This window comes from Pteronotus mesoamericanus, unplaced genomic scaffold (genome assembly GCF_021234165.1).
Source record: "Pteronotus mesoamericanus isolate MK-2021 breed Mesoamerican mustached bat unplaced genomic scaffold, CSHL_Meso_final contig_24, whole genome shotgun sequence".
NCBI classification, from domain to species: Eukaryota; Metazoa; Chordata; class Mammalia; order Chiroptera; family Mormoopidae; genus Pteronotus; species Pteronotus mesoamericanus.
In genome coordinates, this window is record NW_026555100.1 from 22,487,628 (window position 1) to 22,508,343 (window position 20,716).

General features: G+C 37.0%; 1 pseudogene; it reads right to left on the bottom strand.

Annotated features, from left to right (window-relative positions):
• Positions 1-1,824: 1,824 nt before the first annotated feature.
• On the bottom strand, positions 1,825-2,640 carry LOC129069746 (proteasome subunit alpha type-6-like; annotated as a pseudogene).
• Between the last annotated feature and the right edge of the window lie 18,076 nt (positions 2,641-20,716).

Genomic DNA, 20,716 nt, shown 5'->3' on the forward strand with positions numbered 1-20,716 from the left:
TGGCCTATCTATTGGTAGAAGACAAATTTTCAACTGATGATTTTTCTAGTCTTTGAATCCAAGTCAACAAATATTAAACCTCTGCCATTTATAAAGCATGCATTTTATTTAATTATATATTTTAATTGCTATCTCATTTAATGTGAGCAATAATAACAGTTACATTTTTGTGACAGCTCTGAATTGGTCTCTTAGCTTTGTTGCATTTTATTCTCATAATAATCCTGCAAGGTGAGTCTGTTTCTTACCTTCCTCCCCATTTTATCAGGGAGTCTATGATTCTATGAAGTCAGAATACTTGCCTAAGGTAGCACAGCAAATGGATTGAGATTAATCTAGCCCTAAAGCCTATGTTCTTCACATTAAAGAAACAATAAAGAGAGAATAGGCATGTAAACAAAGTATTATGTTGGCTCAAGCAAGGAGAGATTCTTTTGATATGGGGAATTAATCAGACTTTATGGAGTATATTTGTGAAATAGCTTATGGATATGGAAATGATTTGAGACATACATTAGAGATTAAAGCAAAGAGCTAGAATGAAGGAAATATATGAGAAATACTCTAAATATTCTTGGAAAAACAGCAAGTGGACAGACTAGCTGAACTAAAGAAGTAAGGCAAATGCTGGGAAAAATTAGAGTTAAGATTGGGAAGTTCAGTTGAGGCCATGCTGTGCTGCATCATGATGGCTGAATCAGTAGTAAGATAGGATGCATTAAATAAAAAGAGGCTAGAAATAGTTTTAAAAGGTTATAAAGATTTTTGCCATAAAATCCCATACTGAAGCACAACAAAAACACTTCTTTAAATTTGTGATATTTTTCTTCTTTTAATCTTTATTGTATTTTTTGCATTCTCTTTTAGTCCCCTTATACCTTATCCCCCCACAATCACCATGCTGTTGTCGCTGTCCATGAGTCCTTTTTCCTTTTTGCTCACTCCTCCCACCCCCTAATCCCTCTCCTCACAGCTGTCCTCCTGCTCACCATCTACAAGTCCATCCCCATTTTCCTTGTTAGTTCAGTTTGTTCATTAGATTCCATATATGAGTGAAATCATATGGTGTTTGTCTTTCTCTGACTGGCTTATTTCACTTAGTATAATGTTCTCCAGGTCCATCCATATTATTTCAAAGAGTAAAATTTTCTTCTTATAATGGCCAAGTAGCATACCATTGTGTAAATGTCCCATAGTTGAAAAATACTCTTTTTTTTCCTTTACTCACTACTCACAGAATACTCTGAACTGCAAATTTGTGTGGGATTTTCCCACACCAAGCCATTTTGCAACATCAGCTGTATATTCTATTGGGTTGGTCCAAGAGTCCGTATAGTTTTTTCTGTAAAATAAAAAAAATGTTTTTCATTTTTACCAATAATTTTATTGATTTGGATATTTTGAGTATGTCAGCTATCTCCCTCATGGTATAATGTTGATTGATCTCAATGAATGTCTCGATTTGATCACTTCAACTGTTCTACACAACAGTGGAACATCGTCCAGTGAGAAATCTCCAGCACAAAAATTCTCAAACCACTTTTGACATGTTCAATCAGTCACAACACCTTCTCCATATGCTGCACAAATCTTTCTCTTTTTTTTTTTGCATATCAGTTGTGTTTTTACCTTTCTTGAAATAATAAAGCATAGTATGCCAAAAATACTGCATATTTTCTTCCATCTTCAATATTAAAATGGGTACACAAAAAATTCATCAATTTTAATGTTTTTTTTTCAAAAAGCAGTTTTTATTTTTACAGAGTCCTGACCACTTCAGTGGCAGTAGAAGAGGGAGAGGTTCTTTTTTTAATCCAGGGGCCTTCACAATGTTGGTCTGTTGTTACCAAACACACAGGCAAGTGGTGTCACGGATTTGGTAAACGGACTACAATGTTTAGTCTCTCTCTGCTAGAGCAGCAGGTGAGCATCAATCTCTGCCTCTGTAACAATCCTGAATTTAGGATTTTCAACTGTAACTACTCCAACTTCTATTTCTGAAGGTTGAAATCAATTGCTACAACAGTAGAGAGGCATGTAATTGCAGTTTCCACTGTCTGTTCAAATGTCTAATCAAATTTCTTCACTTTTTTTTTTTTTTTCAAGAAAGCTGGTTGCCTCAGTTTGTTGTACATCTGCTGCAGTGGCTTTAAACCCAGAGCAGGAGCCTGCAGGATCACACTGGCATACCTGAGAGCCTTGTTCTTCATCTCTACCAATTAAAGTCATACAATGACCACGAGGCCTCATCTCTGCATTCCCTGTGTAGACCTGACAAATACCAGCAATTCTTTTACACAGCATATCCACAGGAATCTCATAGCCATACTTGTATTCCAAATTAGCCGCCTCATAGCATGCCCTCCATACCCGGGATCTGCTGTCAGCTGTCATTCCTGTCATCACACAGCCAATGTTTTTGGTTATCTTGAATAAGTGAGTCACTGTGCTGGAATCCAGTAATTTGTCAGGTACTTTTTTCTGGGTGACAGCTACTACACAATCTTTTCCTCTGACAGCTACTGATGTAAGGCTACCCTGATTAATAGTCCTAAAAGCATATTCTACTTGGTAGGGCCGGCCTTCATGTGAAAAAGTGGTAATGTGGCGGTCAGAACCAGCGCTGGAATCATGACACATGTTGGTGTACCCACTCTTCAAGAACAGTATCTGGGCCCCACCTAATAAGAATTTTCTAAATGCACACTGATCTGGCAGCTGTCACAATACAATTTAACAAAATTGTTTCTAATGAATTTAGACAACTAAGCACTACTAGAATAAAAACATGAACTTTTTGGCCAACCGAGTGTAGTCAATTCAGTCCCGGCACTAGTTGGAGTTAGCATCAGCTAACTCCACAGATTCCACAGATTAAGGGCTCAGTCCCACAAGACTGTCCCACCGACACTCCACTTCAGACACCAGTTGCAAATCCAGGTTGTTACCTGCGCTCCTGGCTGACTGGCTATAAATCAGAAGTTCCCATCACCCCTTTCTTTGATTTGATTAATTTGCTAGAGCAGCTCGCAGAACTCAGGACCATCGTTTACTTACTAGATTTCCAGTTATTACAAAAGATTTTAAAAGATGCAAATCAACAGTCAGATGAAAAGGTACAGAGGGCGAGGTCTTAAAAAACTCTGAGACCAGAGGATCCTGTCCCTGGAGAGGGCGGGGTGTGCCACTCTCCTGTCACGTGGATGTGTTCTTCACCAACCCGGAAGCTCTCCAAACTTCATAGAAATAACAGGGCCCAGCTGAGAATCCACATGAATGAGCAGTAGAGCTGTGTAAGAGGGATTTTTTAAAATAAAAAAATATAATTATTTGGCACTTGAGTGTGAGGGAATGATAGCATTAATAACAGAAGTAGTGCAGTTTAAAGTGGTGAACGCTGGACAACCCGAATTCCTGGAATGGAGGAGTGGACAAACCACAGTCACATAGATGCCGAGGCCTCCTAACACCTACTCCCATGCACAACTCCATTCTTCTTTTCCACCAGTCCCTGACACCATCCTCTAAAAAAGGATCTTAAAACTTTTGTACAACAGCAATCCCAGGACTGGCTGTGGACACAGTATAAAGCAAGACAACAGGAAACTTCCTTCTTTGACCTTTCCTGGGCCACAGAGATGGTGAATTGCTAAGAAAATGCCAGGAGCATTTAATTGGCATTCTGTGTGGAATTGGCATCTTTTGGTAGAACCAAATACATTAAAAATGTTTTGATAATGAGATCTCACTGTTCGAATGACAGAAAATGTTTTATGGTAGAAAATGTTAAAATGGAAATGGAAATACATGGTTTGGGCTATAGGTGCTCTTTCAATACTCAAAATCAATAACTCTCAGATATTTATTATCAATATATGCCAAGCACCATTCTAACACTGTGTGGGAAATAGTATTTAATTCTCATAGTAAACTCATGAGATAAACTCAATTTTATCAGATCCATTTTGTAGACAAGGAAGCCAAGATTCAGAGATAAAGTAACTTGTATAGGTTCTCAGAGTAGGCGGATTGGAGCAAGTTTCAAGTCTAGAGTCAGAAGCTTTTTTCATGACTCATAGTAAGCTACACAATGCCCACAACTATTTTATCTGACATGACCAGGATAACAAGCACTCTTTTTTGCTAACATTTTATTGTTGGCCACCTTACCCTAAACCAAATGTTTCTAATATAGCACTGCTTTTTTTTCTAGAAGAAAATGATTTGTACTTAGTCATTTCTGTTATAATAGGAAAAGTAAAATGAACAACCTTTTATTTTTCAAACTGTAGTCTATTATGAAATTTATAATAAAGTTGCTTTTTATAGGTGAGAAAAGAGGAACATTTGCTGGGAAATATTAAAATAAGTGAACACTGAAAAGATGATCCAGATAGATACTGTAACAAGTGTGCTCTGAAACTGTTCATTAATAAATCAAATATTTTATTTAACTAAAAATCATGCACAATTATAAAAAATATTCAATTGAATCAGGCACATTCAACCGTCTTCTAAAATTCAACCTCAATAAAAATTCAACCCTGTAACTGTGAATACCACATTTATTCTCCCAAAGATTCTCAGTGTTTCTTAACATACGTGAGTCTGAATTCTGGAGGGATTGAGGCCTGAGCATGAACTAGCAAGTAGTAGTACTAGAACCAGATAAAACTTCTCAATGCAAACTATAGAAGGATGTGATGAATTAGAGATGACTTTTCTTTGTTTAGATGTGCCTGCTTAAGGATTTTCAATTAAAAAACAAAAATGAAAACAAAAAAAAAATGGGCTTGAGTTTTATTATCTGTAAAATGGGGGCTGGAGATGACTCGTTCAGCTCCTGTCAGTATGTGTTGAGTCCTCACACACATACACACATGAACACACGAAACGAGGCATCTGGTGAATTTTTCAACTCAACCTGATTCTCCTTGTAAGAAGTCTTTTAAGGACAATTCATTAATAATTTAGAAATTCTTTCTTAGATTCACTCGGAGGTTATGGGTTTATGACAGTATTTACCAAATTTCCAGGGTTAAAAGAATCACCCTAAGGTTATTCTTAGGCCTCTCACTCTGGAAATTTCCTTCTGAATTTATATTTTAATATATGGTAAAGGTATGATCAACTGAATTTGGGAAATGAGAAACAAGTCCTGGTAGGAAAAACTCCCCAATGTTCAGAACTAAAATGTACCTTTGTACTGCAATGAAAGAGGTAAGGATGTCATTTAATCCATAATTAAAAGTGTCCTACGCTATTTTAAAAATGTCTCTTAAAACTTGAGAGTGTTCCTCTACTATTTTCCATGGAAATATGAAAGACATAGAGTATATTTAACCCACTTGTTTAATGGGTGAGGAAGCAGAGGAGGGTAAGTGATTTGAGCAGGGATAGAATTAAATATCTGAAGTAAACAAACATTCATCGAAGCCATACTTGTGTCATCCAGCAATTCCTAAATGATTAATTATCTATGAGCCAATGTTGCTTCCAAAATATATTCTATTTCAGTCATAAAATATGTTTTTTTTAAAGATAGCTACTCACTAATTCTTTAAAAAAACACAACTTCCCTTTTTCTGCTGATTCTAGAGTCCTTTTTGCTTGTCAGTAACAAAATGTAAAGAATCTTTAAATCTCTAATTCTGCTTTTCCAACATCTCTCCCTGGATTCCTTGGGAAATTGATGGATAAAATGTTAATAGTTACGGTGCGTAAGAGAAATATTTAGAGAAAAAAATTCCATAGAACAAGAATGACTTCAGTGATGTGCAGAATTGGAGAATACTAGCCCAGGTGTTTTAAGAATACTGCCCAGCATAACCATTCTACTGGGGTCTTCTAAAGTAGCCACACTGCCCAACAAAGTGAAGAATAGCAACATGGTTAATCAAACAAAGCATGCATAACTCATGCTTCTGGGAACACAAAGATGAGTAAGGCAGAGCTCTGACCTTCCATGACCTCACAGTCTGATATGTAAACTAATAGGTTACTATACAGTATTAACAATATCTATGTAAATTCTAGAACGCTATTTTTTAAGTTTTTTATTTATTGACTTGAGAGAGAAAGAGAGAGAGAGAAGAAGGAAGGAAGAAGGAGAAACATTGATTAGTTGTCCCACATATTTTTGCATTTGTTGGTTCAGTCTTGTACCGGCCCTAACCAGGGATCAAACCTACAACCTTGGCATATCAGGACAATTCTCTAACCAACTGAACTACCCAGCAAGGTCCTGAATCTAGTTTTAAGACAAGCAGCTCCCTGCCAGGGTTTCTGAGAGGTTATACTGCCATGTAAGCAGTGCTTTTGCCCTACTGGAGACATCACATGGAGAGGTGCTGAGTCACATGGAGAAAAAAAGGGGTTCTTCTGGGCCCTGCCTATCACCCATCCCCATCAAGGTGCCAACTTGTGAGTGAAACCATGTTAGATCCTCAAACCTGCCCACCCTCCAGCTGAAGATAACTTAGTAAACCCGTGTTGTTTAAAGAATCAGCCACTTGAGCACTTTTCAAATTCTGAACCCACAAAATCATGAAATATAATAAAATGGTTGTTATATTATGTTGGGAAATGCCCCATCTGGTTTCAGGAACTGTAGCCCTGCCGACAGGTGAGAGGGCCCCAAGGCTGGAGCTAATCAAGGAGGCCTTGGGAAAACAGGCCACTGAGGAGACAAAACCTGTCCCCCACTGCCTCCCTCACATCACCTTGCTTGGCCCTGGAGGATGGCTGGTTAGTCAATGACAGGTAAGACCCTCGATGGAAGGGGCAGCCTAAGACAGGCACAGCCACGTGGGCATCGGGGAAAAACTTGGGGGACACAGAGAAAGGGCAAAAAGACCCTCACCCCTTGGCTTTAATATGGTCAGGGTCCTCATTCTATCTGAAAGAAATCTCCTTATTTCCTGGTTGCCTTGCCCTTCCCCACCCCGACCCCGGCTCAGGCTTGAAATAATACTGGAGACAGCCCTAAATTGGATCTGGCACTTCCCAGGGGAAATCAGGCCTAAACGTAAATTCTTTAATGCTTGCTTTATTTGTCCTTCAAAAGCTATGGTAACCAGCTTGCACTGGGAAGAAAATGTACGTTAGTCACAGACCCTGACCCTAAACACTTTGGCACCTTTATGTTTATGCCCTCATGTTTACTCATCCCGTCTTGGACCCATGTAAATGGACTCATGTAAATCAGTGTGTTCCTGCCATTCATTTTCTTCAAAAACATCATCTGTTCTCTGTGAATATTAATATACTGATGCAATGAGATTACCTGTACATTTCTATTACCCAGCCCCATTGATAACTTTTTCAGTAAGAGCCTTTGGAAAAAGGGGCTCGGCCTACCTTCTCCACTGGATGGAAGAGCCATCTCCCCTCTCCTGGAAGACAGAGAAGTGTCTGGAACAATTCATTATTTCTCCCATCTATGACAACCCCCTAGATGGGCTCTGTGGGATTCAGAGTCCACTCTCCCTCCCTCAGCTGCCCCCCGACATGGACCCTCAGATCCATAGTCTGTCACTCCCATCTCAATATTAAGCCACTAAGTTTTGGGGTTGCTTGTTACGCAGCAACAAACATACAATCAGAACAAAGGGAGTGATCAATTATGTCTGACTCAGAAACACTCCTCAAATGGGGTCGAAATCCAAGCATGATTTTAAAGGGTAAACAAGGGGATTACTTAGCCAGCTAATGGGAAAAAGGCACTTTAGATTAATGGAACAATATGAGAGAAGACAGAGGAACTTAAGTTTGGTGCATTAGAAATTCTCAGCATTTTGTAGGGGGAAAAAATAAACAGAATAGAGTACTAAATGGGGAGTTGGGAGTTGGGCTAGAAAAAGATGGACCAAAAAAGAAAAGATCTCACGTCAACATTTTATACTAGATATATTTATATATTTCTATAGAAAATATTAGAAGCTTTTTTAATAATCTAAAAAAACTGGCAAAGTTCTGAAATAAAGATTAATTAATTTATGGGACATTTGCACAATAGAGTACTACTTGACTATAAAAAAGAAGAAAATTTTACGCTTTGCAACAATATGGATGGACCTAGAAAACATTATGCTCAGTGAAATAAGCCAGTCAGAGAAAGACAAGTATCATATGATTTCACTCACATGTGACATCTAATGAACAAACTGAGCTAACAAATAAAATGTAGACAGACTCATAGATAGAGAGCAGAATGACAGCTAGTGTGCAGGTAGGTTAGGGGGTGTCGGGATTGAGCAAAAAAGAAAAAGGGCTCACAGACTTGGACAGTAGCATGCTGACTGTGGGAGGGTGGAGGTATAAGGGGACTAAATGGTAATGGGGAAAACACAGTAATTTTTTTTAATTAAGTAATTTAAAACCTTGAATTATGTAAGGAATGAGTATGTGTAGAAGTAAAGATTAAGAAAAAGTATTGACCTAATTCCATTTTTTAAATTTAGTGACAGAGTGGATGCCACCAGCTGAAAAATGGAATAGAAAGAAGAACAGTTTGGACTATTAGATTTCAAACTCATTTTTGGATGCATTTACTTTGAACTTCTGTGATTTTTCAAGGTGGAGAGAGATGTTCAGTCAGCAACAGGATGAAAAGGTTCTATAGATGGGTCACATTTGAGTTCTATCTCTTTTTTTATACATACATACAGATATTGGAATTGTGAGTATGTAGACCATGGTTAAAGCAAAGTACAAGGTTGAAACTACCCATAGAAAGCAAATAAAATGTAAATTAAGGATACAGATAAGAATAAAACACAAGATTGTAAGGGATAGGGAGAGAGGGAACATCCAAACAAATAAAAGAAGATCCAGTCTGTGAAATATGTCATGGAAGCCGTGTTGAGAACTGAATTGTTCACTTATTTGCTTAAAACTCACTTTACTCTACCTACCCAATAATCTAGACTTCATTTCAGTATACTTGGGATTGAGTTGCTACTAATATCTAAATGTTATATAAATCTAAATAACTATAGATTTAAGTCTGGGGGTGGTAAGACTATAAATATGTATAATTACATTTTTTTCTTATAGGTGAATATTTATTCTATACTGTTCACATGAATGTCTTTAAAATAGCCTTTTCACCACTGTAATATGAAAATTGATCTACTTACCTTCATACTGAATTATCAAATAATTCACTGCTTCTTTTCAATTCAGTATCACAAGCCAAAAGAAACATAAATAGTCAGAATTTGTTTTACTTATAAAATAACAGCATTTTTCTAAGTTATAAAAACAAGTTAGAAAATTATCAAATTAATGCATATGACTTTGAGAATTCTTCTCAAATAAAGTGGAAACTGAGGGAAAAAAAACTTGAACCAAACTTCATTTTATTAAGGTTTATTTGCTTCTGTCATTCTCAATAAGAAGTGAATATTTGGGTTGAAACACCATTACTAATAAGCAACTTGTTTGCTTTAATCTCCAAGACAGAGAGAAGACTAAGCCATTTTGAAAAGAGAAAATTCTAAGGCATGACTTGAGATTCCATATTTTTATTTTAGAGTAGAAATATGATTTTTGGCTCACTTTTCTACAGATCAGAATTTGAAAACAAAAAATTCCACTTCATTTTTTATTTTTTTCTGAGACCTTCAATCTCCTTTAAACGGAATATGGTCAATTCCTAGTTGTGGAATAACCACAAGACAATTAGAAGTTAAATTGTTGAGCAGCCCGCATCTAATTAAAGTCTCTCCATTTTAACTATTTTATTTTTAGCATCTGAAGCAGTTTGTAGCTTTTCTAGGCTATAATCATGTTTATTTAAGAGTAGTGCAGTCTTCAGTGAGAAAATAAAAACCTACCAGAACTGCTATACTGAATAGAAGAAAACAGGGAGATGGGTGGTGTGTTTAGTGCACTTTTCAGTTTATGATTTTCTTCCATTTACTGTACAAACATTTCAGCTGGTGTTCAAGAGCACCATGTCTGAATGAGTTTCCTCTGTATAATGTCATGAATGTGCATATCTACATTGATTTAAGAAGCTACCTAAGCTTTGCACTTTGCAGAAAGTTAGAGCTCATAAAGTTCTGAAGATGCTGAGTAAGTTTCATTTTACAGGTCATTTTAGGGAGTCACCATGTCTAAAAGTCTCAGTTTTTAAAAAATATACGGAAAAAAATATGAAGATTTTTCACCATAATCTTTCCCAGAGATTAAGGACTATAACCTAGGATAAGTTTTTGCTTATTCAGAAGGAGAACCTTCAGAATATCCTTCTGAATATTATCAGAATATCACATTAACAGACATTCTTTAATCGCCTGCTGTGTTCCAGCCTCTGACCGACATTCTTCATATGTGTTTTCCTCTTTCACAGTCAGAACAACTCTGTGTGCTAGGTAATACTACAACCTCTCTCTCTCTCTCACCCCTTCCCCCACCCCCGCACCCTCAGCTAATAAATGAACCAGGTTTTAAGTGGTTAAAATATGCTAGTTATTAATTGGCAGAGCGATGTTTTCAATCTAGCAATTAAACCTTATAGTTTTACACTCTTAACCATTCAATATTATTTTCAATGTAAGGAATATCAAAATAAAATTTTGTCAAGAGCAACACTTGAAAAGTGTCCTTATTGCCAGTAGCTCTGTGTAAATGGAGGCCACACAGGCAGAGTTCAATGCTCTGGCTCTGGAGTCAGTCCTTAACAAATAAGCAATGTTACTTCAGACAAGTCCCACTCTTTCCTGTTTCATTTGTCAAATGGTGATACTATGAGTACTTTCCTCATGGTTTGTTGTGAGGATTAAATAAAACATAAAGAATAATGAAAAACTTAGCATACTGTCCAGAGCATAAAGAGTTTTCAATTAACTTTCAAATGCTCTTATTTTGCATAGGTATGATTATTATCATAATTACATATTTCAAAAGGTAAGCTAATGCCGTAATTCAGTTTGGCTCACCAAGTACTCAGGGATCAATAGTGTTCTAGTTCTAATGGCAGATATCTACCAAACATATAGAAATGTGCTTTTCCAGTTTGGAAGGAACAAATAAATGATTGGTTAAAAAATAATTAAAGAGCATTCTAAAGATGGAATTTGGGAAACTGCTAAATTGAAAATAAGCTACATAGTAAAGGTGTGAGTGGTCAGGAGTGAGAATCACGTGTTATTTTTTTTTTTTAATTTATTTACTTTTTAAATACATTTGTTTCTGCCTCCCCCCCACCTCTTTCCCTTTATCACAAGTGTTATTGAAGCGATCGAACCTGGGATGAGACAAAAAGACTAACTCCTGGAGTAATAGTCAGGTGATAAACTTAACCATGAATTTGTTTTTTTCATTTAAAAAACCCATCAAATATCATAAATAATATTTGCTATCTCTCTAAAGAGTTAGATACTGGAGTGGAGGAGTGATGTGAGAAGATTGGCGTTAGGAAGGCAGACTAGATAGTGAGGGGAAGCATGCAAGAGAAACAATAGTTGAGGAGGGTTTTGGAAAATCAGGTCTGATTTAACCAGAGACTGGAACTATCGTGGTGACAGCGGGAATAGAGGTATGCTGGGTTTACATCTGACCTAGAGGAATGACTTTACTGGTTGAATTTTACACTAGAAGAAAACAAAGGCAGTTGAGCGCAGAGCTCTTTGCTGTGCGCTGCATTGTATCCTCCAGTCTTACAGGATAGGTGGCCACTCGGCTTAGTTCTAAAGATTATATACAGACTTTTCCTTACATACAAGTGTTTTCTATTGTTTTCTACTATCCACTCTCTCTCATCCCTGTGAGTTTTTGCAGGCAAAACTCTTTCTCCAGGACCAATAATGTCTTATGACACAGTGAGACACAAGCCTGGGTTCACCTCCATCAAAATTCTTTAGGGTGCTTTAAGAAAGCAGATTTCTGCTCTCTACTCCATGTCTATCAAATCAGAATCTCTGGAACTGGCCTCTGAGAATCCATAGTTTTAACAGGCTCCCTAAGTTATTCTTATATATGCCAGCGTTTGAGAACCACTGTTTTGTTTTTATTTTTTGGAGATGAGTTTAGAAGAGAAGCAAATCATGCCTATGTATCTACATTAACCTGTATGTTTCTCAAAGATAATCTATCAATTTGCTCTAACCACACAAATTTTGTGTTGCTTTAAAGAACAAATAACTTATTTTTTTATCTTCATATGTTGTGGACATAGGAGGGCTTGACAATACTTGGTTAGACTGGGCTGGGCAGGGATTCCTGTTCCATGTGTCTCATTCTGAAATGTTTTTATGGCAATAGCAGAAATGCAAGCACATTTCAAGCCTCTGCTTTATTCAAGTCCACAAGCATCCCCTTGGCCACATAGGCAAGCCCAAAGTTAAAGAGTAAGGAATTATATCCCACCTGCCATAAAACCATGGCAAGGGTACGAACGTATACCACTAGAGGGGAATGATAACTTGGGGTGCATAAATCCATCTACCACAGTTTGAGACGATTTTTTAATCAAGCTCGCCTTCATACTTTCCAAGAAATTCCTTGGCACATGGAGGTGATTTCATAAAGCACCTTTGAACTGACCAGCATAGCTGTCCTTTCCATCACCAATGTGGCAAATAGGGAATGATGAGAGGTAACATGGAAATTGCCTGTGGGCCAGAGGTACTTTCTAGGCACTGTGCATGTTGAGATCCAGTTTGGGGCTTAGAATTTATGTGTAAAATATTAAGCCATATTTTTTTTTATCTTAAATGGTGGTAAAATACACATAACATAAAATTCATCATCTAACTATTTTTCAAGTGGACAGTTTAATAGTGTTAAGTACATTAACATTGTTGTGCAACCAATCTCAAGAACTCTTTTCATTGTATTAATTGAAAGTGCCCATTGAACAACAACCCTCACCCTATTCCCCTTTCCCCCAGCTCCTGACAACCATTATTCTTTGTCTTTATGAGCTTAACTACTCTAGGTAACATGTGCAAGTGAAATCATATAGTATTTTTCTTTCTGTGACCAGCTTATTTTACTTAGCAGAATGTTTTCAGTGTTCATCCATGTTATAGCATGTGTCAGAATTTCTTTGCTTTTTAAGGCTGAATAATATTCCATTGTATGTATCTACATATTTTGTTTAGTCATTTACCATTGATGGACACGTGGGTTGGTTCCACCCTTTGGCTGTTACTGTTACAAACATGGATATACAAGCTTATTTCTTTTTTTAATTTTATTTTTAAATTACAATCTACATTTAGTATTATTTTGTATTAGTTTCAGGTGCACTGCATAGTGGTTAGACAATCATATACTTTACAAAGTGTTCCCCTCAATATTTTTAGTACCCACATGGCACCGTACATAGTAATTACAATATTATTGACTATATCCTCTATGCTGTATTTCACATCCTTGTGACTATTTTGTAACTATCAGTTTGTACATCTTCGTCCCTTCACCTTTTTCACCTAGTCCCCTGATCCACATCCTCTCTGGCAATCATCCGTCTATTCTCTGTGTCTATGACTCTATATCAATTTTGTTTATTTTTCTCTTTAGATTACACATGTAAATGAAATTATATGGTACCCGTCTTTCCCTGACTGACTTACTTCACTTTTCATAATACTCTCTAAGTCTATTCATGCTGTTACAAATGTTAAGGTTTCATTCTTTTTAATGGCTGAGTAATGTTCCATTGTATATATGTACCACCACTTTTTGATCCACTCATCTACTAATGGACACTTACGTTGCCTCCATATCTTGGCTATTGTAAATAATGCTGTAATAAACTTAAGTGCATATATTCTTCCAAATTAGTGTTTGGGTTTCTTTGAATATATAGACAGAAGTGAAATTGCTGAGTCATAGGGCAAGATGCCTTATTTCTTATGCTCATGTTGTATATTGTGGCCAGACTCTGCCATGTGCTGCCATTTAGGCAGTTTCCCTTTATATTATAAAAAACAAAACAACAAAAACACTAATTAATTTTACAATAGGAGTTGGCAAACTATACTCTGTGGGTCAAACCAACCCACTGCCTGTTTTTATAAGCTTGCAAGCTAAGAATTGCTTTTACATTTTCAAATGCTTAAAAATATTTTAAAAGATATTTCATGACATGAACACTGTATGAAATTCAAATTTCAGTGTTCATAAATAAGCTTTCTTGACATACAGCTACACTCACTCATTTATGTACTATCAATGGCTGTTTTCACACTCTAAGAGCTCAGTAAAGTGATTGCAACAGAGACAATATGGCCTGCAAAGCCTAAAAACTATCTGTCCCTTTACAGAAAAAGTTTGCTAATTCCTCCTTTAGGAATTAGTCACAATAGGCAGCAAAGAATGGCTTAGAAGCTACATTCATTCTTACAGATCATGGGTGTAGCATTTCAGGAAAATACTATTTTGACAGACTTATAGTGAATCTGAGAAAAAGTATTTCGAATCCTGTGACATTTCACTGAAGCCACTGAAGCTAGGTCACTTGTACAAATGCTTATTTCATTAAACTAAATCATCTTGTAGCACAAAGTCCTGTTGAAAATACCACTGTGGTCCTAGAACATTCATGGAGCTGAAGCTGTTAGAACAGAAGGGATACCCAGACCACCAGAGGAGAGCAGGAGGCTGGAGAGAAGACTAACAAGCTTGAGATGAGAAAATCCTGGGATCTGGGAGCACTGACTGGGATCTGGGTCTGTGGAAAGGAGTGTTAATGCTGGGAATTTTGAGTTGTAAAATATGTCATTCATGATATATCTTTGGCACTTTAGGAATTAATTATAATAATTAGTGATCCTTAACTCTGTGGCAGCCATTGTGCTAAACCTCTTACACATAGGTACTGTTTCACTTTGTCCTGTCTCTAAACCCTATAAAGATAGGTGTTATCTATTATCATGCCTAGTTATCAGTGAGGAAACTAATGCACAGTCACTCAAAGGTGGAGCTGGGACTTGATTTGTGCCAGGAAGACCCCATGCTGGTCCTTGCACTACAGGACCAGGGATCTATACAGTAGCCAAGGTCCTCAGGTAATCCCGACCCCCACCTGACCTGCAATGGTCCGCCTGTAAAGACAGCAGCTGCGAAACCCGGAAGCAGCTCCTAGGAACGCCTGGCAGCTGGATCAGGTTGTAACAATAAACTGGTCTCTCCTGGAGATTTCTTCGAACAGTGATAAAATGAATTTGTGCTTGTGAATGGACTGTCAAAATGGAAAGCAAGAAAGAGAACATACTAGAGACTGGGAGGGTGATGGCTTTGAGAGCCTTGTGTTTGCTACTCAACCTCAGTGATCCCCCTCACCTGCCCTGTGCTGAGGAGATTAGGCTTGAACGGTTTTGAGCATCATTGTTCTGACTCCGAGGCCTCCCACTCTTTGCAGGTCTGTTGTCTCCTTCAGCCAAGGTCTACCATGCCAGGAATTTGCTTCACACGATTCCCGATGATCTTCAATTGTTTGCCAGTCACTTCATATCTTCCAATCTCTCTCCATTAAGCTTCTTGAACAAAATGTTAAGCCCTGTGAAGGACAGACGCTTCATTTTCTAAGCTTTTGGAATCTCACTTCATTCTTTCCTCTCTCTTTCACCTGTAGCTTCCTTCCTTGTCTTTCCAGTTTATGGGCTATTGATGGGTACAAATACTTTATAGTATGCCATGGCCTTAAACACCCAACTGCACAAGTCCTCTGGCATAGCCACCCAATCAACTTTAAGGCAATACTTATCTCTGTAAAATTTCTCTAAAGTTTTCTGTCCACTAGCTCAGGCATGCTCCTTCTAGTGTCTTTGATGGGATCCTAGATCTTTTACCTCTTAGATAATTTTCATTCTAATCCACTCATCCTAGACACTGCATCCAAGTACCCTCTGAAGCTTGTCACTCAGTCAAGTCCTCCCTTAGCTGCTGTGTCAAATACCTCATTTTATTATACTTTGCTTTATTGCAGTTCACAGATGTTGGCATTTTCTACAAATTGAAGGCAGGAGACTCCACCAGCAGAAAGATTATGGCTAACTTTATTCTCATACTTGCTTTATTGTGGTATCTTGAAACCTAACCCACAGTAAATCTGAGGTGTGGCTGTGCAAACTTGCAATCTCTGCAGTGGGATGTGGCAGGCAGTGTAGCTTAACTCTTAGGAGCATAGGCTCTGAACTAAAAATGCTTATGATTGAATCCTGGTTCTCCCATTTACCTGCTGTGAGGCTTGAGCAGGTTGCTTAATGTCTTTGAGCTTCAATTTTCTCATCTGTAAAATGGAGCTAGTAACTACATTCTTTTTACAAGAGTTGTGGGAATTCAATGTGAAAATGTCTACTCAACAATTTAAGCACTCATCGAGAGTACCTTCTTCATAGGAACTCTTAAAGGCTAGTGCTCATTATTTTTATGAGGATGATAATGGCTTTAATGCAGTGACTAGATTTATATTCTGAGCATTTTATAGTCTGCTCTGAAGATCCAGGCAAATGCAAGGCTATGGTGTTTCCTTAGAAAGTCCAACATTTTTCTGCTCCATGTGTGTTTTTGGCTGTCAGCGTCTGGATGTCTTTCCACAGTCCCAATATGTGTTTGTCTAAGACCTTACCAATTCTTCAAGAAGGCCACATCTTTTAAGGGGCCATCTGAGATCCTCCCAAGTGGATATAATTTCTCATTTTTTATAGCATTTTTTTGTAATACCCCTTAATAAAGGAATTTATAATAGCTAATAATATATAGAATTATGTATATTTTATTCCTAATATTTGTTCAGATCTCTGCAAATAATGGAAAAGGAAACTGAGGTAGTGCTATTCTGAATTTTATTTTTTCTGATATCAAAGTAGAAGCAGAAAACAAATACTTTGTCTAATTCTTAGCATTAATCGGGGCTTTTGTTACAGGCAAAAAAAATTAAAGAAAGAAAGAAGAAGTTTTATCACAGCGTTTTAGAATTGAATCACAGAACCCAATTCTCAAATAGGAGACAGAACCAAAATCTGGAGAATCCTAACAACTCTCTTTTGCCTCTATTTTTTTCCTCCCTCCCCCACCCCACCCTTAAACACAAAATTAAATAGCCCCGGCTGATATATTGCATATTTCCAGTGAAATGCAGAAATTAACTTGCACCAGCTACAACTTAATTGTAAATATTTGGAAGTAAAATGTAATTGGCCAGACTTGGACCAGATGCCCATCCCAAATCCCATCACAGGGCCAGGCAGGTCAGGTGTCAGCCCTGTTGACCACGGGCAGTTCCCAGAGGAGGGAGCCATCATTGTGAACTGGGCTGATGGTAAAAGGTATCTACCAAAATTTTCAACTACCTTTGTCAATTAATAGACATCATTAATAACATCTACTATCTTTAATAATATTGCAATAGTGTATTTTTCTGTTTCACATATTTTGGAGGTAGGGAGAAACTATTTCCTAACTATGGGTTTAATATTCAAGTTAATAGAGATTCTGCTCTCAATTTATTGTATGACAAAAACAAATGATATGCTTTGTGAAATAGGGCTCTTCGATGATACTAAATCAATATAAGATCCTAAATAATTTCCAGAATTTACGCAGATGGTTCCAGATCATGACCTAGCTGCTCTCTAAGGCTGCAAATGGCTCTATGCAGGTCAGCTCTAATCATAAAAACTAGTTTACTAAAATTTCTCTAAAATATTGGGATGCAAGTAATAGTGATTTGCTAATCCCTTAACACAATATAGTAGTGCATTCTTCCAAATTGCATCCCAGAATGTCCACAGCTCTAGTGCCTTGGGAGCTTCTGAACAATAGTGCTAGTATTCAGTTGAGGATTTAAGTGCTCTGTGGAAGACTTGTAGCAGGAACTGTAGGAGGCAGGAAGGCATGCTCAGCTGATGCAAAAATACTTAGAAGGAAGGGAAGTCACATTCAGCAAAGTCTCCTGGCTCTAAGGCAGATGAGGCATCTAAAAATTCATAGCAACACAGCCCAGGAGGGTATCAGTTGGCAGTCGATACATTTGGGAGTAGACATGAAACTATAACCCCTCTGTTGTCAAAATTACTATGAGAGAAATTGAGAGTAAAATAAGCTGAATTTGTGAGCCATATGTACCCACAGAGTGAAGCCTAAGGGAAATTATATTATTATTCATGCTTTCATCCAAAGAAATAGAAATATCTGCAGTATATGAAGCTTAAGGTTGTAATAAAAATCCCAAAAACCACCTACATAGGAGTAGATGATCCAGATCTAGACAATCAAACAATTTTAGTGGCTGGACATGCCACAGTAATTTTTAGCTGCATTCATTATCATCTCCTATATTGTTCCAAGGCAATTGCTGGTTGTATTTGTTGGAATCAACAGGGTAGATATCAGGTGAATACAGGTGAATACATAATCGACAATGCATTCCAGGACCTGGTAATCTAGTCTTGCCGGCTTTAAAACCATCTTGTACTTTTCTATGCCCTTATCCTTTGGGAGTTATGAAAACCATGCAGACCATCCTTTCCCTATTCTTCCATTCCAGCACTTATCACATTGAATTGTCTCTCTATATCAATTCTTCACCTCCCACTGATACCAAAGTCCTAGAGTACAAGGCTTTTTTCTTATTGACTGTTGTCTTATAACACACACACACTCACACCCTAAATTGGCATTTCCCAAAATTTGTGTTTCTCTATGGATGTTACTTCCCTTCCTCTTCTCCCTGTCCCTGTACTTCTGCTGGGCACCCCCAGCCCCACAGCTCTGGCCCTCACGGTGCTCTAGCTCTCCTTTGAGGTGAAGAAGCACAATGGCTTGCTGCCATTCTTTCCTAGTGAGGGATATTTCTCAACATTCCTCAGTGATTCCTCAACTCTTCCCACAACTCTGTTACTAGCCCTAACATTAAATTATTTTCAGTAAAACCCCTCTGGGTGTAATTCTGTTTCCAGCTGGAACCTTTTCTGAAGCAGACTGGCTTTCCTTTTTTTCCTACTACTTTAATATGTGATTCACCTTTCCTCCTAACTTATAATATGTTTTAATATTCAGCATCCTCAAAATTTCTACTATTAGCCAATAAGATTGCTTCCAAGTTAAAAGAGAGAGTGAGAGAGAGATTTTCACCTACCTTACTTTAGAATTTGAAACATATTTGTGTTTGGCATAACCATCTGGAAGTGTTAAAACCACATGCTAATAAAATTAATTTTTTTTTTTTTTACCACTCATAGGAAGAGTAAAAACAAGGCAAATCTAAAACTGCTCTATAATCTCCAACCTATAGGACACTGTTAAATCATCAGGTCAAATTTCAAAAAGACAGAGGCTAAACAAAGTTCCCTAAACCCCTAAATTCATTTCTTTTTAAATATATTCATTTTTTCCTATACATTGTATCATTATTGAATAATGGTAATTTTTCTTTTGATGTGCAAATGTGACAGGTTAAAATAGCAGCTGGGTGGCTCAGCTGGTTGGAGCATTGTTCTGTACACTAAAAAAATTGTTGCAGGTTTGATTCCAAGTCAGGGCACATACTTAGGTTGCAGGTTCTATCCCCATTTGGAATGTGTATAGGAGGTAATCAACCAATTTTTCTCTCTCTTTCTCTCAAATCAATAAGATGTCCTCTGTTGAGGATTAAAATTTATAATAAACAAATAAAATGTTTCAGCAAAATATACACAGGTAAGAGAAAAATCAAATTGTAAAATGTTTATAGTTATGAATGTAGGTGGAAGATTTTCATTGTATTATTTTTTCAACTTTTCCAAAATAGAAAAAGTATTTTTTAAATAGGGAAGTTCAGAAGCATTAGTCACCTTGGAGTATTAGCAACATTTTGAAGTTGATTCCAGAAAAAAAATTCACAAAGCCCACGGGAAAAAGATTAATATCATTATTTTAGATTTACATTTGGAAATCATGTATTCACCTAGCTAACATTTATTGAGTACTTAGAGTTTTCCAGATTTGTAGAAGTTAATACTTCATAAGCAGAATTAGAGTACAGGTTATCTAAACTTTACAACATTCTTATGTGGTAAGTACTATTATTCCTGATACAAGAGTGAGGAAAATAAAGTTTAGAGAATTTAAGTAACTTGCCTAAAGTCCAAAGCTAGTATGTGAGAAAGGTGGAGACAGATTTCAGCCAAGAGCCTGGAAATACTTCTCCACTAGATTCTGTTAGATGAGAAAGGCTGGGTAAGGTCCAAAGACTTGAATTCTCAACTCAAACTGCTACTATCACTGACTAGTTGTCTGATTTGGGGAAAGTTACCTAAAATGAACATAATAATGATAATACCTATATTCTAGATTAGTTTGGAAGAACTAAGTCCATTAAAAAACCTTTAGGGGCACACAGTATGTGGTAAAGGCTTGAAAAACATTAACCATTAGAAAAAATATATTCATTTTCATATACATTGTCTCATTCTTTTTTTTCAGAAATTTATTTTCTTGAGAATAAATATCTTAGTATAGTTTCACATTCTTATGCATTCTGTATAACAACCATGGAAATAGGTTCTTCCCTTCCTTTTTTATGGCTACTAAAACGAGGAAAAAGTTACAAGTAGAGCCGAAATTTGAACCTCAGTAACGACAAAGTCCATGTTCTCTCTGCTATGCCGCATATGATTCTCCAAGTACATTATCACCATACCATGTTCCTTTAAGTTCTGATTTTTATTCTTCTTTCATTTAATGAGTGAACACTAAAAAGAGTTCATTACTCTTTAAA